Genomic DNA, 21,603 nt, shown 5'->3' with positions numbered 1-21,603 from the left:
TTGTCAAGAAGATTATACACCAGTTTCAAGTGGGTTTCATCCCAGGGATGTAGGGATGGTTCAACACACATAAATCCAGAAATGTAATGCACCATATTAACAGAGTCAAGGACAAAAATTGTATGATCATCTCAATACATGCAGAAAAGGCTTTTGACAAAGTATAGCACCCACTCATAGTAAAACCCTACAGAAAATTGGAACAGATGGTATTTATCTCAATCTGATAAAAGCTATCTATGACAAACCAACAGCCAACATCATGCTAAACAGCCAAAAACTGAAAGCTTTCTAAAATCAGGTACAAAACAAGAATGTCCATTATCTCTACTCTTATTCAACATAGTCCTAGAAACTTTAGCTGAAGCAGTTAAAACAAGAGAAAAAAATAAAAGGGAAGGAAAAAGTTAAACTACCGTTATTTGCAGACAACATGATACTCTACTTAGAAGAACCAGAAAAAAGACTACTAGATTTAATAAACAAAGTCAGTAACATAGCTGGATACAAAGTCAACACTCAAAAATCAATAGCTTTCCTATACATGAATAGCAAACTCACTGAGACAGAAATCAGAGAAACAACACCTTTTACAATAGCATCCAAAAAAATGAAATACCTATGAATCAATCTAACAAGGGACATAAAAGACCTCTACATTGAAAACTACAGTACTCTGAAAAAGGAGACTGTAGAAAAAGGAGAGATATCCCATGCTCTTGGGTAGGAAGAATCAATACAGTGAAAATGGCCATACCTTTTATACAGATTCAATGCAATTCCAATCAAAATTCCAATAGTCTGTCTCACAGAATTAGAGAAAACAATCCTAAAATTAATCTGGAACCAGAAGAGACCTCCAACAGTAAAAGTAATCCTGGGCAACAAACACAAAACATTGGGTATCACAATTCCTGACATGACATTATACTGTAAAGCTACTATAATAAAAAAGTCTGGTACTGGAAAAAAGAAAGAGAGAGAGAGAGAGAGAGAGAGAGAGAGAGAGAGAGAGAGAGAGAGAGAGAGAGAGAGAGAATAAAAAAGAAAGAAAGAGAGAGAGAGAGAGAGAGAGAGAGAGAGAGAGAGAGAGAGAGAAAGGAAAGGAAAAGAAAAGATACCTGAAGATCAATGGAACAGATTAGAAGATGCACAGATGACTCCAGACATCCTAAACCACCTTATCTGTGACACAGGTGCCAAATACATTCACTGGAAGAAAGATAGCCTCTTTAACAAATGGTGCTGGAAAAAATGGCTCTACACATGCCAAACACTAAAACTGGACCCGTATCTTTCACCATGCACTAAAGGTAAAATCAGAATGGATCAAAGATCTTAATATTAAAACAGAAATATTAAATCTTCTGAAAGACAGAGTAGGTAAAACTCTTGAAGACATTGGTGTAGACAAAGACTTTATGAACAAAATCCTGATTGCACAGGAACAACTGAGATCTTACCCTATTGAAAAGTTTTTGCGCAGCAAGAATGTCTTGGTTACTTTTTTCTTGTTGCTGGAACAAAATACCCAACACCCAAAGTGAAGGAAGGAGGTTTGTTTAGCTCAACATTATGGAGGTTTCAGTTTGTTATCAGCTGGCTCCAAGGCAGTGTGGCATGGCACTGGGGTAACACTTCAAGGCAGCAGCAAGCAAAAGCAGCCAGAGCAAACTGGAGGAAACAAACCTCTTCTCCTCCCTTATGTAGTACACAGGCCACACACCCTGCCTTGAGGGCTGGTGTAGCACTCAAGGAATCTCCTTGCCCTCCTTTACACAGGATGAGGATATTTTACAAAGTAATCACCCTGGATCCCTGCTGAGTCTCTCAGTTAAACTTCTAAACTTCTCAAACTGACTCAAATAAACTTCTCAACCATAACGAAGACAAACCAATAGACTAAAGAGACAAACTACAATGTGGGAGAAAAATGTTTGCCAGTGGCCTCTCAGACAAAGGATTACTACCAAGAACATACACAAAGAGCTCAAAAAATCAGTCCTCCCAGAATTAAAAACCCAATCCAAAAGTGGGCATCTGAGATGAATGCACACTTCTCAGTTAAAGAAATACAAACAGCAAATAAATACATGAAAAATGTTCAACATCACTGGTCATTCAAAAGATATAAATTTAAAAAACACTGAGATTCCACCTCACCATAGAAAGAATGGCTACTATCAAGAAATCAAGCGATAACAAATGCTGGAGGGGCTGTGGGGAAAAAAAAAAAACGTTCTCCACTGTGCATGGAAAAGCAGACTGGTATAGCCACCTTGGAAATCAGTGTGGAGATTCCTCAAAAACTAGGACTAGGGGGCCAGGGATTTAGCTCAGCTGCATAAGCTCCTGCCTGGCAAGCATGAGTTTGTGAGTTCGATCCCCAGTACCAAAAAAAAAAAAAAAAAAAAAAAAAACCCAGGACTAGAAATTCCATTCAACCCAGCTGTTCCCCTTCTAGATAGATCCCAACAGAATTAAAAACATCATACCACAGGAATATATGTGCACCCATGTTTATAGCAACACAATTTGTAATAGCTAGATCTTGGAAACAAACTAAATACCCACTGACTGAGGAATAAGTAAAAAAGATGTGGTACTTTACACAGTGGAGTACTACTGAGCCATAAAGAAGGATAACCTAGAGATAAATGGTAAATGCAACTTGAGACCTTACTTGTAAGTGAAATAAATAAAACACATGTAATTATTCCATCTCACTAGTGTGAGAAGCTGAATGAAACAACATGTATCTGTGTGTGTAGACGTATATAAAAATGCTAGTTAAGATCATTACACTACTGATGTCTCCAGGCTCACTAAAGAGAAAGATTTGTGCTGGTATTATTTGGACAATTAAATGAAGATGTCTTGCAAGCAGAATGACTGATTTGGGGACCACAATGTGCAGGGTATAAACCATTGTTACCTCTGATTGACATGCTTTCAAATTTTTTTTTCCTTTTTTTCTCATTGAAATAAACTTTTTTTTATTTTAAAGATAATAAAATCCAACAAAACAAGACAGAACAAAGCCAGTTAAAACAATGCAGCAAAACTGGTATGGAACTTCAAAGCAAGATATCAGAAAAACAATAATAGCTCCCATAGTGTATCTTGTTATCATCACAATAGTTGGCCATCAGGTATTGCGAAATCAAACCAAAAAAAAAAAAAAAAAGACAGAATAAAACCAATCAAAACAGAATATTGAATAAAGCAAAATAATCAGAACAAAACAAAACCGTGAAAACCGTATTTGACTTCAAATACAAGACAGAAGGAAACCCCCCATATTTGCTATATTGCATACTGTCATCCTCCTAGGAGATGCTCAGACCATGCCTCCAGGCCTGAAAAATTAACCAGACAACACAAGCATTTAATTGCTTTATGTACCTTAGTTGCTACTGACTTAGTCTGTCCTCTGCACCGTCAGGTTGCTTGTGGAGGAGGGGGACACATAGATGGTGTTTGATTCTCAGCAGTACACAGGAGGAGCTGACTTTTCTCTCCCTGGAACCCACGTGGCTTACACAGCTTACCAGGAAGGCTGGCTACCTGATTTCTTAGTTGATCCCCCTAGTTTCAGCATGGCCAGTTCTCAGGAGATGCTGACTTTTCTCTCCAAAATAAAATGAAGTTGGAAAAAATAAAGCTGACCCAAGATTCTTGGTGAAAAATGTGTCTTTTTTCGTGTGTGTGTGTGTGTGCTCCTGTGTGCTTATGTATTTGCTCTATATATATGGCACTAAGGGACAAAATTTGAGACAGATCTGGGGTAAAAAAATAAAATTTCTACAACTCAAACTAAAGTTTAAAAATGGGCAAGGGAATAAACATTTCTTCAAAGAAGAAATACAAATAGCTTATGAGCATGTGAAAGATATCCAACATCTCCCACCATCAGAAAACACACAACAACCCACAATGATGCCAGTGTGGGGCACATCTCTAACACCGCATACTCAGGAGGGCTGCTGCAGGAGGGCAGCAAGATGAAGCCCATGCTGGACAATTTATCAACTTAATGAAATTCTGTCTCAAAATTTTAAAAAGTAGGAAGCATCAGGCACGTAGTTCAGAGTGAAGACACCGGGTTCAATCCTCAATACTGAAAGGAAAAGAAACAAAAAAAGTGAAGTGCCACCTCATACTCAATAGGATAGCTACTGGCAAAATAAATAAATACAAATTGAAATTGACGGAGAACTTCAAGAGTGGTAAAATTAAAACTGTGCATTCTAGGAATGCAAAATACACTGTAGCGCAAAATGATGCTGAGGCTCCTCACAAAGGTAAACAGAGTCACCACATGACCATGACCTGACAATCCCACTCCTAGGCAAACATCCCAAAGAACTGAAAGTGAGGACTCAGGTGATCCTGGGACACCAGCGCTCACAGCAGTAGCAAGTCAAATGTCCACCCATGAACATACGGGAATTAAAATGTGGTCCACACACACATGGGTGAGTATTTCCACATAAAAAGCAATGAAGTTACAACCTGAGATACAGTATGTAAGTGAAATAACTCAGGTGTAAAAAAAATGTATGGTTCCACCATACATGAGGTAAGAAAGGCAAATTTAGGGTCAGAAGGGCAGGGCAAGAGAGTACCAACGCAGCACTCACAAAGGGATTCTAAACGTACCCATGACCAAGTGTGAAAGTCAACTGAGAAGCATGCAAAGAGCAGCAGTGTGATTCTGAGATAGGGAAGGCCGCCCAGAGATGGCATGAGGCACCACCTGGAAGGAGAGCGGCAAACTGGGCTGCGGTAAAACTTAGGAAGCACTACAATAGTGTAAGGAAAATGAAAAAAGATAATGAGTATAGCAGAATTTCCTAAAATTCACTGAAAATTACAAAAAGCTTATGAGAAAAATCAACAAATCATAGAAGAACAAAGATGCTTAAAACCACTGGCAGACAGAGAAATCCAAATTACAGTAACAAACAGATGCCATTTCACACCCTTGGCTGGGCCCCATGGAAACCTGGCCATCTCTCTCCCAACAGCTCTTCCAGCGGAAGAGCAGCCCATAGAACCATCTCCGAGAGCACCAGGCCAATACCGGTAAATGTTTAAATGGGCAGCCTGTGACTGAGGAAGTCACTCCTTGCCAGTATAGATAGATGCATTCACAGTACTGTTGATAATAATGAAACTCAGAATTGCCTACTGCTTTTCATAAGGAAACAAAGGAAAAATTTATCTTGGAATATGCATACAATGGCCTATTATTTTACAGTCAAAAATGCGTTCTGAATGTGGAAAATTAAGTAAACCTACATATATTACCATAGGAAAAAGTGCTTAAAACAATGGAGTACAAAGGGAAACAGAAATAATTACAGGTGTATATATAAGTACACTTATATGTTCATATAGTTAAAAGCCATTCAAACAGTACTATACTGCTCACAAACACAGACACACAGAGGAAGAGTCAGATCACCTTCAGGTGCACACAAACCAGAGTACTACAAAAAAAACCATAAAAATTCAGTTTACTTACAATCTGACCCAAATGAGAGGGTTGCTAGCCCACCTGCCCACACCTCATGAGAACCAAAACTTGTGCTGCTCAGGTGCTGAGACTCTCCTCCTGACTTCTTGCCAAAACTGCCACCAGGCCTTTTAAGGTCTGTAATACTTGTTGCTCCCCCAGAAACAAAGGAGATTTTTGGTGAAAAGAGGGGGTTTATTCAATGCTAGCTCTAAAGAAGACTGGGAGGCCTTTGCCTCAAATCTGTCTCACCATGTTTAGGCTTTCACTGCAAGGAGAAGGGAAAGGAATACAACAAGACAACAGACAAGTGAATTCCCGTACTGTGCAAACACACATGGCAGACACATGGTAGGCAGATGCACAGCAGAGATGCAGCACAGACACGGTACAGACAAAACGCACTGCACAGACACTGTCAGCCATTCTCAGTTCCTTTCCTCCCTATCACGTGAATAAACCTCAACCTGAACTCCTGAAGCCAGCATCTGCATATTCCTTTTAAAAGATGAGATAGAGGTTGAGATATAGCTAAACACAGGTAGATATAGGAGAGAGAGAGAGAGAGAAAGAAAGAAAGAAAGAAAGAGAGCACACATTAGTGATAGAAAAAGAGAAAGGGAGGAGGACAGAGACAGATGATAGATGGAAGTCAGACAGACAGGATTTTTCTACATCATTTAGTTGTCCAGGCTGGCTTTAACTGAACTTGTGATCCTCCTGCCTCAGCCTCCCAGAATGCTGAGATTACAAGGATGACTTTTTTAAAACTAATTTTAACCCCTTGGTTTCACACAAGCAACATGTGCACATCCTAGCTGTATGGAACACCTATCAGAACCATGACAGGGATGGCAATGAATATGATAGGTCTATCCTCTTCTAGGCATATGCAAAGCTAGTAAGAGTCCCCACACTTATCCTTCAAAAGAGAAAAACACCTCCTCATCTTGTGACATGTCAGGGGGTTTCAGGCCAAGTCAACAGCTCTGCTCTAAGGCTCCCATTCTGTCTTCTCTAAGCAAGGAGGCAAGGTGAGTAACTGTACACCTCCAGCTGCCAGACAGCAACGGTACCTGCTCTCCTAGCATACCAGGCACAGTCCACCTCTTTGATATTCAAACACATCTTAGTTTGAACAGCAAGTTAGCAGGAAAGGCCCAGAGACAGCTGCCCAGCCATCACTTTGGGGTGCTGAAATTCCAGCAATGGGATCGGGTTGAGTGTCCTGCCCTGCTGGAGGCAAAGCAGAGGCATCTTCATCAGAATGCTGTTCACTCCTTTGTGAGTTTTAGACATTAACAAGTCCAAGCAGCCTGGCTTGCACCCTGGTGAGGTAGGTCATGCCATAGCGCCAGGTTGACTGGAATCCCTGGAAGAACCTGCTGGGGGAGGTGATGGCCTACTTAAGCACCCTTTATCTCTAATACAGAACAATAAGGGAGGGTCTTGTGGGCTGCAGTGAAGCTTCCAGGAGACCTCAGCAGACATAGTTAGGGTGATAAACTGGCAGTGTTAGCATCCTGTTACCCATGGGAGCAACCAAGTGAGGGGCAGTAGGCATCTGCAGCTGCAGAAATCATATGCTTTGCTGGAAAGAGGCAGTCTGTACCACACCTCCTATCCTAGCTTGCACAGGGAAGGAGAAGGGTCTCCAGCTAGGGCAGGCCTGAGAGCCATATCCCTGAATCTCAGACTGATGGAAGTGGCAGCACCACCTCCAGGAACTACCTTGGCCAGGCTTCCCAAGTGCTATTTTTGTGCAACATGCCAATGGTTGCCATGGAGATAGCCTGTGGGTCTCAGCCAAAGGAGCCATGGCTTCTTCTCTACCTTCTATTCCAGCCTTCACAGAAGGAGGGCATGAGGCTGGAACCATGGTTCCTCAGGCCTCTGTTCCCTCTGTTAGAGGCCCCTGATGATCCAAACTCAGAAAAGCTCAGATAGGTGGAAGGCTGGGCCTGACACATACCATTTCTAGAAACCACAGGCTGCCCACAGTATGCCAGAGACTCACAGAATCTGCAGACAGCATCACTGCACCATCTTCAAAGAACACTGAGGTGCAAAGCCATGGCTGAGCTGGTAACCAAGGGCAAGGGAGGCGGGAGCAGTCAATCTGGGGCCGAGGAGGCCCCAAAAATGCAATGAGAATGCTAGAGCCTCATGTTCCACACAGTAATACAAAAAGCAGAAGGTCACAGCCCCTGTCTGGAGTTCAGGACAGCTCCAGCCAAACATGACCCTAACCCGAAGCTAAAGAAAGCCGGAGACAGAGTGAGACCCACAGCATGGACTAATTGCATGCAACTCCAAACCAGCTCCTCAGGGCAAGGAATGTACCTTACAAAATCCATGCTGACATCTTCCTCCTCTGGGAGAGGGTGGCCCCAGAGTGCTCCATCAGCTCAGAAGATGCATACTCTCTGGTCAGTGCTAGAGATCAAGTCTAGGACCTTGCATATGCTAAGCAAGAGCTCTACCACTAAGCTACAACACCACCTCCCTGCCAAAGATATAGGATAAATTTCACCATCTAGAATCAGTGTGGTCTAGGGATTAGGAACAGGGGCTCTAGCTCAGGCTGGCTGAAGTCCATGCACTGTCTCCTAACCACCCATTCTCATAACCCGGCGAACTTCAGAGCCTCCTCAGTACCCAGTACCCAGGTGCCACTCCCTGAGGAACTTTCAGTCCTGTACCCTCAAGGCCAAGTTAAGCGACTTCCAGCTAACACAGAAGATAAAAAAGTTTCAAAAGATTTGGAAAATCAGGTGGAAATGTCAACATTTCTATTAAAAAGACACCCTACAGAACAATACAAAGCCCTGAAACTAAAAGAAACAGAAGGATCAACAGACACCAGGAGCAGGCACAAGACAAAAGATTTGTTAGAATTACCCAACACAGATTTAAAGCAATTACAGTAAAACACTTCCACAACAACTGAAAACATGCTTGAAACAAAAGCAAAAAAAAAAAAAAAAAAAAGTACCTTCAAAGAAAGAAAATATAGAATCTGGGGAATTGGACTGCCAGAGGTGAGTTTCTGCTCACCAGCTCAGCCTCAGGAGAGTTTAAGATCATGGCTCCCAGTGGTCAAGGACCTGCCTAGCTACCAGCCACACTAGAGTAGAATAGGGAGGTTTTGTGGCCTGACTAGACCATGCACAGCGACCTTTTTCACTCAGGGGAGTTGAGGTCATGTGAAGTGAGTTCCAGTGCATTGGTGCTTGCCCAGGGAGAGCTTTGGACCATCATTCACAGTGGTTAGGTGCCCACCCAGCTTCCTGGAACACTGCAGGTGGCACAGGAGGTCCTGTGTGCCTGACTGTACCATGCTCAGCAACCTCCATTCAGTCCCAGGAGCCGAGGGCATGGGAGACAATTTCCAACATGCCCAGGGGAAGCTTTGGAACATCACTTGAAACACAGAAATATAAGAAAATGACAAAACAAAAGACCAAAATGCAATCTCAAACCTCCAGCCCACTCCAAGAAAGCCTAGGAGCCATATACATAGAAGAAAATATATGTCATACACCTGAAATACCTGAAATAATAGCAACTGAAATAAAGAAGTAACTTCAGGAAGCTTTAAAGGAATTCAAATTACAAATAATCTCTCAGGTAAAAGAAGAAATGATAAAAGGAATGAAAGAGATGCTGAACACATCTCAAGAAGACACAGTTAAAAAATTAGAGAAGCAAAACAAAAAAAAAAAATAGAATCCCTGGATGAACAATATAAGAAACAAACAGAATACATGAAGCAAATGCAAAGAGATATATAGGAAATCAAAAATTCCACTGAAAGTTGTCAAAACCCTCTCAATGAAAGTGAAGATAGAATTTCAGACCTCAAAGACAAGAGTACAGCTAGTGAACAGGAAAGGAAAGCTCTTTTAAAAATAACAAGGAATCAGGAAATAACAATTCAACAGCTGGAAGATGATGCAAACAAAGACAACGTAAGATTGATAGGGATAAATAAAAAAGAAGAGGCCAATACAAATGATATCAGAGGCTATTTGCAGAATAGCTGAAAATTTCCCAAACCTGAAAATGGAAATTGACATATGTATTAGTGAAGCATATAGAATTCCAAATAGCCATAACCAAAATAAAACTACACCCAGACATAGAATAATCACCACCCCAGAAATCCAACATAAAAATAGAATATTAAAAGCTGTTAGAGACAAAAGACAGATCACCTATAAAGGGAAACTGATCAGAATCACAGCAGACTTCTCAATACAAACAATGAAATCAAGAAGAGCATTGAGTAGGACTGGGGATTTAGCTCAGCGGCATAAGCACCTGCCTTGCAAGCAGGCAGTTGTGAGTTCGATCCCTGGTACTGATAAAAAAGAAAAAGACAAAAAAAAAAAAAAAAAAAAGAAGAGCATTGAGTGAAGTATTTCAGATCCTAAAGGAAAATAATTTCCAACCTAGACTGATGTACCCTGAAAAACTGTCCTTCAAAATCGATGGAGAAATAAGATACCTCCATGACAAAGAACAGCTGAAGAACTTCATGATCCCAAAATAACCCTGCAATGAATACTAACAGACAGTCTAGATACACACAGGAAAAAGTCACTACACAAGGCAGACAAGTAACAGAATGGAAAGATAAATGTGCAACAGCAGAAAGATAACATGTCAACAATAAACCAATATATAACAGTTACAAACATTAATGTAAATGGTCTCAATGCACCAATTAAAAGAAACAGACTGGCAGAATGGATCAAGAAACAACATCCTGCTGGGGATTTAGCTCAGCGGCATAAGCACCTGCCTTGCAAGCAGGTGGTCGTGAGTTCGATCCCTGTCACCAATAAAAAGATAAAAAAAAAAAAAAAGAAAGAAACGCCATCCAACCATATGCTGTCTACAAGAAACCCATCTTACCCAAAAAGAAATCACAGACTAAAAGTCAAAGGATAGAAAACAATACTTCATGCAACAGGAACCTCCCCCAAAAAAGCAGTGGGAGCTATTCTGTTTGCAGACAATGTGAACCTCAAACCAAGAATGATCCGAAGACATAAGGAAGGTCATTACCTACTAGTTAGGGGAAAACTTCAAAAGGAAGAGATAACAATCTTAAATATATATGCATCAAATACCAGAGCACCAATTTATACAAAGCAACTATTAATAGAAATGAAGAATCAAATTAGGAATAATACAACTATAACAGGAGACCTTAACACACCATTGACACCAAAGGACAGATCAACCAGACAGAAAATCAGCAAAGAAATAACAGAACTGAATCACACTTGTGAACAAATGGATTTGACAGACATATACAGAGTGTTCCATCCAACAACATCAGAATATACATTCTTCTTACCAGTACGTAGGACATTCTCTAAAATAGACCATATACTAGCCTACAGAACATATTTAAGTAAATGCAAAAGAACTGAAATTATCCCATGTATGTTATCAGACCACAACACCATGAAACTAGAAATTAATGATAAAAGAAACTTCAAAATCCTCACAAACACATGAAAATCAAATAATACACTTTTGAGCAATCAGTGGGTCATAGGGGAAATTAAAAAAGAAATTAAACAATACCTACAAGCAAATGAACATACAAATACAACTTACCGGAATCTGTGGGATGCAATGAAAGCAGTCCTCAGAGGAAAATTTATTGTACTGAGTTCCCACATCAGGCAAACAGAAGGAATACAAATAAACAACCTGATGCTATACCTCAAACATCTAGAAAAAGAAGAGCATGTCAAACCCAAAGCCAAAAGAAGGGAGGAAATTATAAAAATCAGAGCAGAAATTAATGTAATAGAGACTAAGAAAATAATCCAAAGAATCAATAAATCAAAGAGTTGGTTCTTTGAAAGAATAAATAAAATTGATAAGCCCCTAGTCAACCTTATTAACAAAGGGAAGAAAAAGCTCAAATTCATGCAATAAGAAATGAAAAAGGTGAAATCACTACAGACTCTGTGGAAACACAGATCATCAACACCTATTTCAAAAACCATTACTCTCATAGGTTCAATAACACAGAAGAAATGGACAGATTCCTAGAAACATATGAAGTACCAAAGCTCGGTCAAGAAGATATAAAACTGCTGAATAACCCAATTTCTATTAATGAAATTGAAAATGTAATTAAGTCCTTACCTACAAAGAAGACCCCAGGCCCAGACAGATTCACTGCAGAATTCTCCAAGAAATACAAAGAAGACTTAATGCCGACACTCTTCAAACTCTTCAATGAAATCAAAAGGGAAATAGTTCTTCCTAAGTCATTCCTGGAAGCAAATATTATTCTAGTACCAAAACCTGAGAAAGACCCAACTAAAAAAAAGAACTACAGGTCGATCTCCCTAATGAACACAGATGCAAAAATCCTCAATAAAATATCAGCAAACAGGATGCAGCAAATCATCAAGAAGATTATACACCATGACCAAGTGGGATTCATCCCAGGCATGCAGGGATGGTTTCAACATATGTAAATCAGTAAATGTAACCCACCACAGCAATAAAGCCAAAAGTAAGAATCACATGATCATTTCTATAGATGCAGAAAAAGCTTCTGATAAGGTCCAACACTCGTTCGTAATAAGAACCTTACAGAAAATTGGAATAGATGGTCTTTACCTCAATATAACAAAGGTTATATTGTTGACAAACCAACAGCCAGCATCATATTAAATGGCCAAAAACTGAAGGCCTTAACCTTAAAATCAGGCACATGTCCCTTATCACTGCTCCTATTCAACATAGTACTGGAAATACTAGCCAGAACAATTGGACAACAGAGAGAAATAAAAGGGGCAGAGACAGGAAAAGAGGAAGTTAAGTTATCATTATTTGCAGATGACATGATACTCTACAGAGAAGACTCCCAAAACTCCATTGAAAGACTCCTAGAAATAATAAATAAATTCAGCAATGTAGCTGGATACAAAATCAATACTCAAAAATCAATAGTATTCCTATAAACTAACAACAAGATCACTGACAGAAATAAGAGAAGCCACAACCTTCACACTGGCATCCAAAAAAACTAAATACTTAGGAATTAATCTCACAAAAGAAGTAAAAGATCTATACAGGGAAAATAATAATACCCTGAAAAAAGAAATCAAAGAGGATCTCAGAAAATGGAAAGACATCCCTTGCTCATGGATAGGAAGAATAAATATTGTGAAAATGGCCATTCTCCCAAAACTGCTACACAGATTCAATGCAATCCCAATGAAAATGCCATCAACATACCTCATAGATGTAGAGATATCACTCCTAAAATTTATCTGGAGCCAGAAGAGACCTGGAATAGCAAAGGCAATTCTAAGCAGCAAAGGTGAGGCAGGAGTCATCACAATCCCTGACTTGAAGTTATACTACAAAGCTACTGTAATAAAATCAACATGGTACTAGAATAAAGAAAGATCTGAAGATCAATGGAATAGATTAGAAGATACAACCACAACTACAAACGCATTCAACCACCTTATCTTTGATAAAGGAGCCAAACAGGTTCACTGGAAGAATGACAGTCTCTTTAATAAATGGTGTTGGAAAAACTGGCTCTCCATATGCTGAAAACTAAAACTAGATATATGCCAATCACTTTTTTTATTTAAAAAGTATGTATATAAAAAGGGGGAGATTAAGATGAAAGAGGACATAACAACACAGGTCAGAACAGAACAATTTAAGCAACATAGTGTTTCACCACAGAATAACCCGACGTAACAGTAGTTACCATAGTGTCTCTTTCCTTTAAATATTTGATTATGCCTTCATATACTATCAAACATAATAAAACAGTATAAAACCATTCAAGAGGATAAAAGTATTACAGGGTATTTAGAACCAACTAGCAGAAAATGAAGAAATGGCTTCTATATTATCTCCTTGACTATAAAAAATTTTGTTTATACTATCACTTATAATAAAATCCAGTAAAATACAACATGATAAAACTGATGGAGACAGAAGGACAAACGACAGAAAGCATCTTCTCAATGTGCTCCTCTCGGGATTGGGGATTTAGCTCAGCGGCGTAAGTGCCTGCCTTGCAAGCAGGCAGTTGTGAGTTCGATCCCTGGTACCAATAAAAATGAAAAATGTGCTCCTCTCTTTTTGCCCTTGTTACTTTTGCTGTCTTCTACCATTGTGAATGGTTTACTCCTATATCATGCCTACCCTGCCTTGGAGCCAGCTGATTATGGAATGAAACCTCCACAAACTGTGAGATAAACCTTACCTTCTTTAATTTTGGTTGTCAGGTATTTTGTCCCAGCAACAGGAGATAAGGAACCAACAAAGAATTTGGTACCAAAAAAAGTGGGGTCATTGCTGTGACTGCATCTGGCCATATGAGCTTTTAGGAATGGCTAATGGGAAGAGTTTGGAAAGGTTCAAAGATGTCAATTGAAAGAGTTGAGCTAGAATGCCTCAGGCTGTTCTATATGGGAGATTCTGGTCAGAGCTCAGAAAACCAGAAGGCTGACAGAAGTGCTATTAGTAAAGACCAGGTTTAGGAAGTTTCTACTGGGGAGAAGGACTTCAGTTGTTGGACTCCAGACAATGTTATGGCTTTGCAGAAAGTTTGTCTGCATTTTGCTCATGTCCAGAGATTTAGCCTGATATTAAGATTAAGGCGGGTGGACTAATTAAACTGGCAGAAAAAATTTCAAGGGCAGTAGAATGTTGAGGCTGTGCCACTGCCATATTGGGGCATTTTCCAGATTGATACTGTCAATCAAGAACAAAGAGCCCAGCAGAATGATTTCAAACATTGTGAGTCTGGCCAGGAAAAAAGTTCCAGGAAAGGTATAAACTGCAAAGACAGAGCTAAGAAAATCTCAATTGCTGAGAAGAAACAGAAAAATAGAAAAGACGGCCTGAGAACATCACAAGAAGCAGCAAGTCTTCACCTTTTGTCACCTCAAAACTGCAAAAGTGAAAGACTATGCTTTGAGGGCAAAGACACAGAGCACCATGTTTTGGAATGGCAGCAGCCATACTACATTCCAGAATGGTGGCAGTGGCTGCAATAGGTTCCAGAATAGTGGTGGCACAGAGAATTTGTTCCTCAGAATCAGATTCAGGGTGCTCAGTGATCCAGGCACTGGACTGCTACAGCCTAAAGAGACGACAGCTTGGCTACAGCTACAAGCTGGCAGTGGACCTTGACATCGTCCATGTGGCCCTGGTTTTAGGCATATGCAGAATACAAGAGTTCTTTTTTTCCCAAATCCATGTTATTTCAAGGATAAAAAGAAGAAAAAAGAAACTAATAAAAGAAAAAAGAAAAAAAAGAATTAATGGGAATAGATGGTACTGATAATCTCAAGTGTGTGTTTTTTTGGTTTTTTCCAAGTGTCTATCTTAACCCTTAGGGATGTATACAAAATTAACCACTGTGAATTTGTGGTCCCCAACAAGAAAGCTTTTGTAAATAAGAAGGGGAAGAGGTTCTCAGAGAAGGTAGGGGAATGAGAAGAAAAAGAAAAAAAAGAACCAAGTTCTGTTGTATACAGGTACAAATTCCCTAAGATACATGTAATCATTATGTATACCTAAAATGCACCAATAAACATAATTTTAAAAATTTTAAAAAAGAATGCAAGAGTTCTGAGGTTTAGGGGCTGGGGATTTAGTTCAGTGGCATAAGTGCCTGCCTAGCAAGCACAAGGTCATAAGTTCAATCCTCGGTACCCAAAAGAAAAAAGAAAAAAAATCAGAGTTCTGAGGTTTAAAGGCTTCCACTCATATTTCATAAGGCCTGGGAGAGAAGGCAGCATGTGAAGCCGAAAGCACAGTGGAAACCCCAGAAGTTTAGAGAAACCACGAACATGGATCATCTGAGGAAACCTGCAAGGAGGGAGCAAAGCAGGCCCAAGAGAGCCACAAACACTGGAAGTGCCGTGGGGTGAAGCCATGGAGCTCAAAATGTGCCACAGATTGCCTTAGATGCTGGACATAGAACTATATGACTTAGTGTCTTCCCTGCTAGATTTTGGACTTGCTTTGGTCCCAATCCTTTATATTCTCCTGTTGTAAGTTATGAAATAAAAATGTTTATCTTGTGCCATTGAATGTTAGAAGTATTTAACTTCATTGTTATTTTACAGGTGCTTGCAGCTAAGAGTTTGTCTTGTATCTTGGAGAAGACTTGGGACTTGGACTTTTCAGCAATGATGAAACTGTTAGGACTTTGGCAACTCTTGCAGATGAATTAAATGCCTTTTGGAATGTGTAGGGGGGCCAGGGAGTGGCATGTTATGGTTTGTGTCTGAATGTACCCCCAAAGCCTCATGTGGTCATGGTGGGGCATGCCTTTTTAAGGCAGTTGAATCTAGAGTTTGTGACTGGTTCATTGTCTAAGGCTACGATTGTCAGTGTGAGTGCTGCACCCACCCTGGAGCAGGTAGCTTTCATACAACATAAGGGAAGGAAAGAAGCGTATTCCTCCCTTTTGCCCCTTTTGCTACCTTTTGCTCCCTTTTGCCCCCTTCGCTTTTGGAGTTGCCACTGCCATAAATGGCTGCCCCTCTGCCATGCTACCCTGTCTTGGAGCCAGCTGATTATGGACTGAAACCTCCACAAACTACAGCTAAATAAACCTTTCCTTCCTTCATTTTGGGCATTGGGTATTTTGTCCCAGCAATGACAGAAAAGTATCGAACACTTTCAAAATGACAGAAAATACTGTTAACAGACAAAGAGAAAGAGCAGATGCAAGATGATGAGGAGCAAGTAAAACAGCAGAGCTTCGTGGACCTATGCAACTGCGAAAAGGCAGGGTTGGAAATATTGCCAAAGATACAGTATTACAGCTGGAAAATCTGCAAGTTCAGCATGAGATGTAGACTACGTATTTAAGAAGTCGACTGAAGCCAACATGACCAGCTCAGGGTACAAACAGGATACATCAGAGTCCTAGTTATGAAAAGCTATGTTATCCACAAGAGAAAGCAACTCAAAAGAACAAGTTTCCCATCGGAAGAAGGAAGTGGTATGTTTTCAGGATCTATCAATCCAGATGCCTGTCCTAGAAAAGGCATCTGTACTAGTGTCTACAGAATGAAGGACCATCATGACCCTACAACAGTTCAGAGAACTTGCAGCCAGCAGATCCACCCTAAAAGAAAGTTCCCTAAACAGAAATAATGTGATGAGAAAAAGAAATTCTTGATCATAAGAAAAAAAGAAAAATGGAAAGAGCAAACATAGGAAGCATTCTTGAAACGATAAAACACAATTTGTCCCCTTTGGGTTTGCTGAATTATACTTAAAGGTTGCAGCAAAAATGATGTATATACATTGATGAGTTTTGAATATATAAGGCCAAAGTATCTCAGATGATTGTATGGCATTCAGAAGATGGTAATGGGCCTAGGTAGAATTTCTACCCTTGTATGAATTGTAAAACACCACCAGGAGACTAGGATAAGTTTGGTATATATAATGCAACCTTTAGAACAACTATTGTGAAATCTATACAAGAGATACACTAAAAAATATGATAGACAAATCAAAACAGAATTCTAAAATATGTTCAAATAACTCAAAGAGAGGCAGAAGAGACAGAAAAGTGGAAAACAGATGAAATACAAAATTTTAAAAGTAGCAGATTTAAGTTCTAACAGGTCAACAGTTGTCTCCCTTCCAAGTACTAACCAGGCCCAACCTTGCTTAGCTTCCGAGATCAGATGAGATCAGGCGCATTCAGGGTGGTAAGGCCATAGACTAACATATCAATAGTTGTATCAAACAGAAATGGTATAAAGAAACCAAGGACAGACAAAATTGATCTAATGCATCAAAAAATCAGAACTCAACTATATGCTGTCTACAAAATACTCACTTCAAATATGATGGTACAGGCAAGATGATCACAGGAAAAAAGGTTCACAAAGAAAAGCAGTGAGTCTGAGACCTGCGTGGGCTGAATGATGAGTTCAAAGCCAGTTTGAACTACAAAGACAGTCTCAAATAACAAACATATTAACAAAAAAAAGGAAGATTTAAAAAGAAAGAACAAAGAAAACCAGCAGTGATTAGACTCTAGATATACATCAGAGAAATGGACATAAAGTTTTCAAAGACACAGAAAGACATGTGAATGGATCAAGACACAGCATCTAAATTATGAGTCTTAGTCTACTTGTGATACTATTAAAAATACCTGAGACTGTTATGTATAAACTTGAAATGATATTATTTTATTTCTCATAGTTCTGGAAGCCACAAGTCCAACAAGATCAAGGTGCCAAGCTGGGCATGATAGCACACACCTGTAATCCCAGCACTCCGGAGGCTGAGGCAGGAGGATTGCCACAAGTTTGAGGCCTGCCTGGACTACAAAGTGAATTAAGGCCAGCCTGAACCATAGAGTGAAACCTTGCCTCAAAAAAGGCCAAAGAAGGGGCTGAGGATTTAGCTCAGTGGCTCAACCACTTGCCTGGTAAGCATGAGGTCCTGAGTTTGATCACCCCAATAACAAACAAGCAGGTTCAATGTTTGCTGAGGGCCCTGCCACAGTTTCCAGGGTAGCATACCTCACTGCTGCATCCTCCAGAGCAGAAGAACAGATGGGTGAGAGGTCTGGCTTGGCCTTGCTGGCCATGGCACTGATCCCATCAATAAGGGTGGGACCCTCACAGCCTACTCACTTCCCAAAGGCCCCAACAGACACACTGTTGCCCAGGGAATTAGGGTCCTCCAAGAATTTGGGAGAGATTCCCAATGTTTGTTACATAGTGGCATGTGTAACAAATAACACAGCTATAAAATATGTGAAGAAAATATGGTAAAGCCTGAAATGGGAAATAAGATTCAAAATTACAGCTGGAATCTTCAACTCTCCTCTCTCAACACCTCACAGAGCCACCAGACAGAAAACCAGCATGGGTAAGAATTAATAGTGTGTTCAACAAACAGGATCCAGTCTACGTCCAAGAAACACCCCAAATGACAGCAGGATTTACACTCTTCTCCAAATCTGTGACACGTAGCAAAGGGAACCAACCCTGGACCCAAAAGCAGCCTTAACAAACTGACAAAATTATGGTGAGTGTATTCTCTGATCACAACAAAATCAAACTAGAAATCAGTAATAAGAAGAAACTAAAAATCACCAAACACTAAGAAGCTAAACATCACACATCTAAATAACCCATAGGTCAGAAAGAGAGTCTAAAGCAAAATTCTAAAACACATGGAACTGAGCTAGACTGACATTACAGCATATTAAAATGTGTGGTATGCAGCTAGCTAAGAAGCCAATTTATAGCATTATAGGTAAACATTAGAAAAAAGTTTTGAATCTGTAGTCTAACCTCTCACCAAAAGAACTGATCAAAAGTAAAATAAACACAAAGTAAACAAAATGAAGCAAATAATAAGAACCAAGAAAGGGCCAGGGATTTAGCTTAGTAGCATAAGCACCTGCCTGGCAAGTGTGAGTTCGATCCCAGGTACAAAAAAAAAAAGGAACCAAGAGAAAATCAAGTAGTTGATTCTTTGAAAAGATCAGTATAACTGGCAAACCTCTAGCAAAACTGACAAAATAAACCCCCCCCAAAAAAACCCACAAATTACCAAGATGAGAAATAAAGCATGTCATTACAAACCTCTAAGACATCACAGGAGTCATGAGAGAATACTATAAACTACGAAAATTAAACTAAATGAACCACTTTCTCAAAAAAGACAAACGTAAGTCACCCAATTTAAAATAATTTGAATAATCCTGGGGCTGGGGATTTAGCTCAGTGGCATAAGCGCCTGCCTTGCAAGCAGGCAGTTGTGAGTTCGATCCCTGGTACCAATAAAAAGGAAAAAGACAAAAAAAAATTTTTTTGAATAATCCTGTGACTATTAAGGAAATTACATTAGTATTCTAAACTCTCTCCAAAAACCTCCAGGACTGGACAATGGATTCACTCTGTAATTCCACCAACACTGAAAGAACTAACACCATCTTTTACACAATGCCTTCTAGAAAATAGGGCCAGGGATTTAGCTTAGCAGCATAAGTGCCTGCCTTGCAAGTGTGCGGTCATGAGTTCAATGCCGAGTACCAAAAAGAAAAAGAATGTATTTCCAAATTTACTTTGTGAAGTTCGTATTATCCTAAAGTAACAAGATCAAAGACAGCACAAAAAGAAAACAGAAAAAAAAACCCAGCAAGACAAAAAATGAGAGACGACCAAGGTGTTTATTTACCATCTGTAAATCCCATTGGTGAAATGCATTTTCATTTCACTCATGTTTTCACTGGCATGTTTTGATTATAGATACCCAATATGGTTGACACTAGGGAGGTACAAATCACAGCCACATGGATGTGTCACTGCATAGCTGAGAACAGCCAAGGAGAACACCACTAAAGCTGGTGAGAAGCGGTGCTAGAATCTCCACGCACCGCTGGTGAAAATGCAGAAAACACAAAAGGGCACAGTTGTTCTGGATTACAGACTGGCAGTTTCTTAAAACTAACCCTTAAGCTTGTAATATGCACTGATGACTGTATTGTCATCTTCCAGAAAATGAAAACTTATGTTCACACAAAAACCCATACAAAATGGGTATAGCAGCTTTCCTCAGAGTACTTTAGAAACTGGAAACAATCCAGATGTCTTTTCACAGGCAAAGGGAAAATCTGAGGGAAATTGAAAGTGCTACTGAAATGCATGAATGATGATACAACAGCCTTATGGCTGATATGAGAGACCTGAGTGATCTGGAGAGAAGATGCTACCAGCCACAACACTGCTGCAAGAAAAACTTAGTCCAGGGCAAGCACTAACACTCTTCAATCCTAAGAAGATCGAAAGGTGAGGAGGCTGCAGAAAAGTCTGAAGCAGGAGAGGTCAGTCCATGGGATCTGAGGAAAGACGCCTCTCTGCCACCTCCAGGTGCAAGGTGGGGCACGGTGCTGATGCAGGAGCTGAAGCAAGTCATGCAGAAGGCCTGGCTGAGACAGCTGATAAAGGCAGCCCCAACAGGCAACAGACTGTCAACAGACAAAATCGACTGATTGCAAAGAGACACCATCCAGAATCTTCACAGCTAGAGAGAACTCAGAGCTGTAGCTGAGCCCTGAATTTGAAGTCAAGTCTAATTTCCCATTTTGAAGAGACCCTAAGAACTGCACTAAATCTCCTGTGCGTTTGTGCTAAGTTGGAACAGTAACATCTGGGTAATGGCTGTGCTAGCCAGATTTTCATGCATTGTGACAAAGTGCCTGAGAAAAGCAACCGGAAGACCGGAAGTTTTTGACCCATGGCTTCAGAAGTTTTAGTGCATGGTCACCTGGCTCCACGTGTCAAGGCAAGAACACCCCAGGAGAAGGACATGATGGAGGAAAGCTGCTCTCCTCAGAAAGACAGCCCAAGAGGCTGGAGATTTAGCTCAGCGGCATGAGCGCCTGCCTTGCAAGTGCGTAGTCGTGAATTCGATCCCCGGTACCAATAAAATAAATAAATTAATGAATTAAAAAAAAAGAAAGACAGCCCAAGAAGAAGGGGCAAGGGCTAAGATACACTCCTCATGTCACACTCCCATGATCTACACCCTCATGCCCCACCCCCACTCCCTAAATTCTATCACCTCCCAATAATGCCATCAAATTATGATTTCACCAATAGATTCATAAAGATATGCTGATCCACTCACCTTTTAAAAGCCCTTCCGTTTGGGGGATCCCTCAGATCCTATCACAGCAACAGTATCTCTGTTAAGTATGCTATGCCCACTGTTAAGACCTACTGCTCAATAAAAACGGATTCCAGAATCAGGCGTGGTGATGCCCCCCTGTAATCCCAAGGCAAAAAGATGCTATGAGTTCAAGGGCAGTCCGGACTGCATGGTGAAACCCTGTCTCAAAAAGACAGAAAGAAAAAAAATTCCAAGGTCTAGGGAATGCTTGCCTAGTATGCATGAGGCCCTAGGTTTGAGCTAAAGCTCTGAAGAAAAAGGGGAGTCCTTTTAAAATGACTGCTCACTGACAATGCACCTGTTCACACAAGAGCTCGATGGGCAATACACAAACAAACTAAAAC

The 21,603-nt window shown here is 40.2% G+C and overlaps 1 protein-coding gene across 13 annotated transcripts in view; it reads right to left on the bottom strand.

Annotated features, from left to right (window-relative positions):
- Cacna1b (calcium voltage-gated channel subunit alpha1 B) overlaps window positions 1–21,603 on the bottom strand; it is a 204,901-nt gene that overhangs the window by 170,478 nt on the left and 12,820 nt on the right. The window lies entirely within an intron of this gene.

Source organism: Cavia porcellus, unplaced genomic scaffold, assembly GCF_034190915.1.
Source record: "Cavia porcellus strain 051 isolate PalLab524CR breed Dunkin Hartley unplaced genomic scaffold, mCavPor4.1 scaffold_1, whole genome shotgun sequence".
NCBI classification, from domain to species: domain Eukaryota; kingdom Metazoa; phylum Chordata; class Mammalia; order Rodentia; family Caviidae; genus Cavia; species Cavia porcellus.
This window is presented reverse-complemented; position numbering and strand designations above follow the sequence as displayed.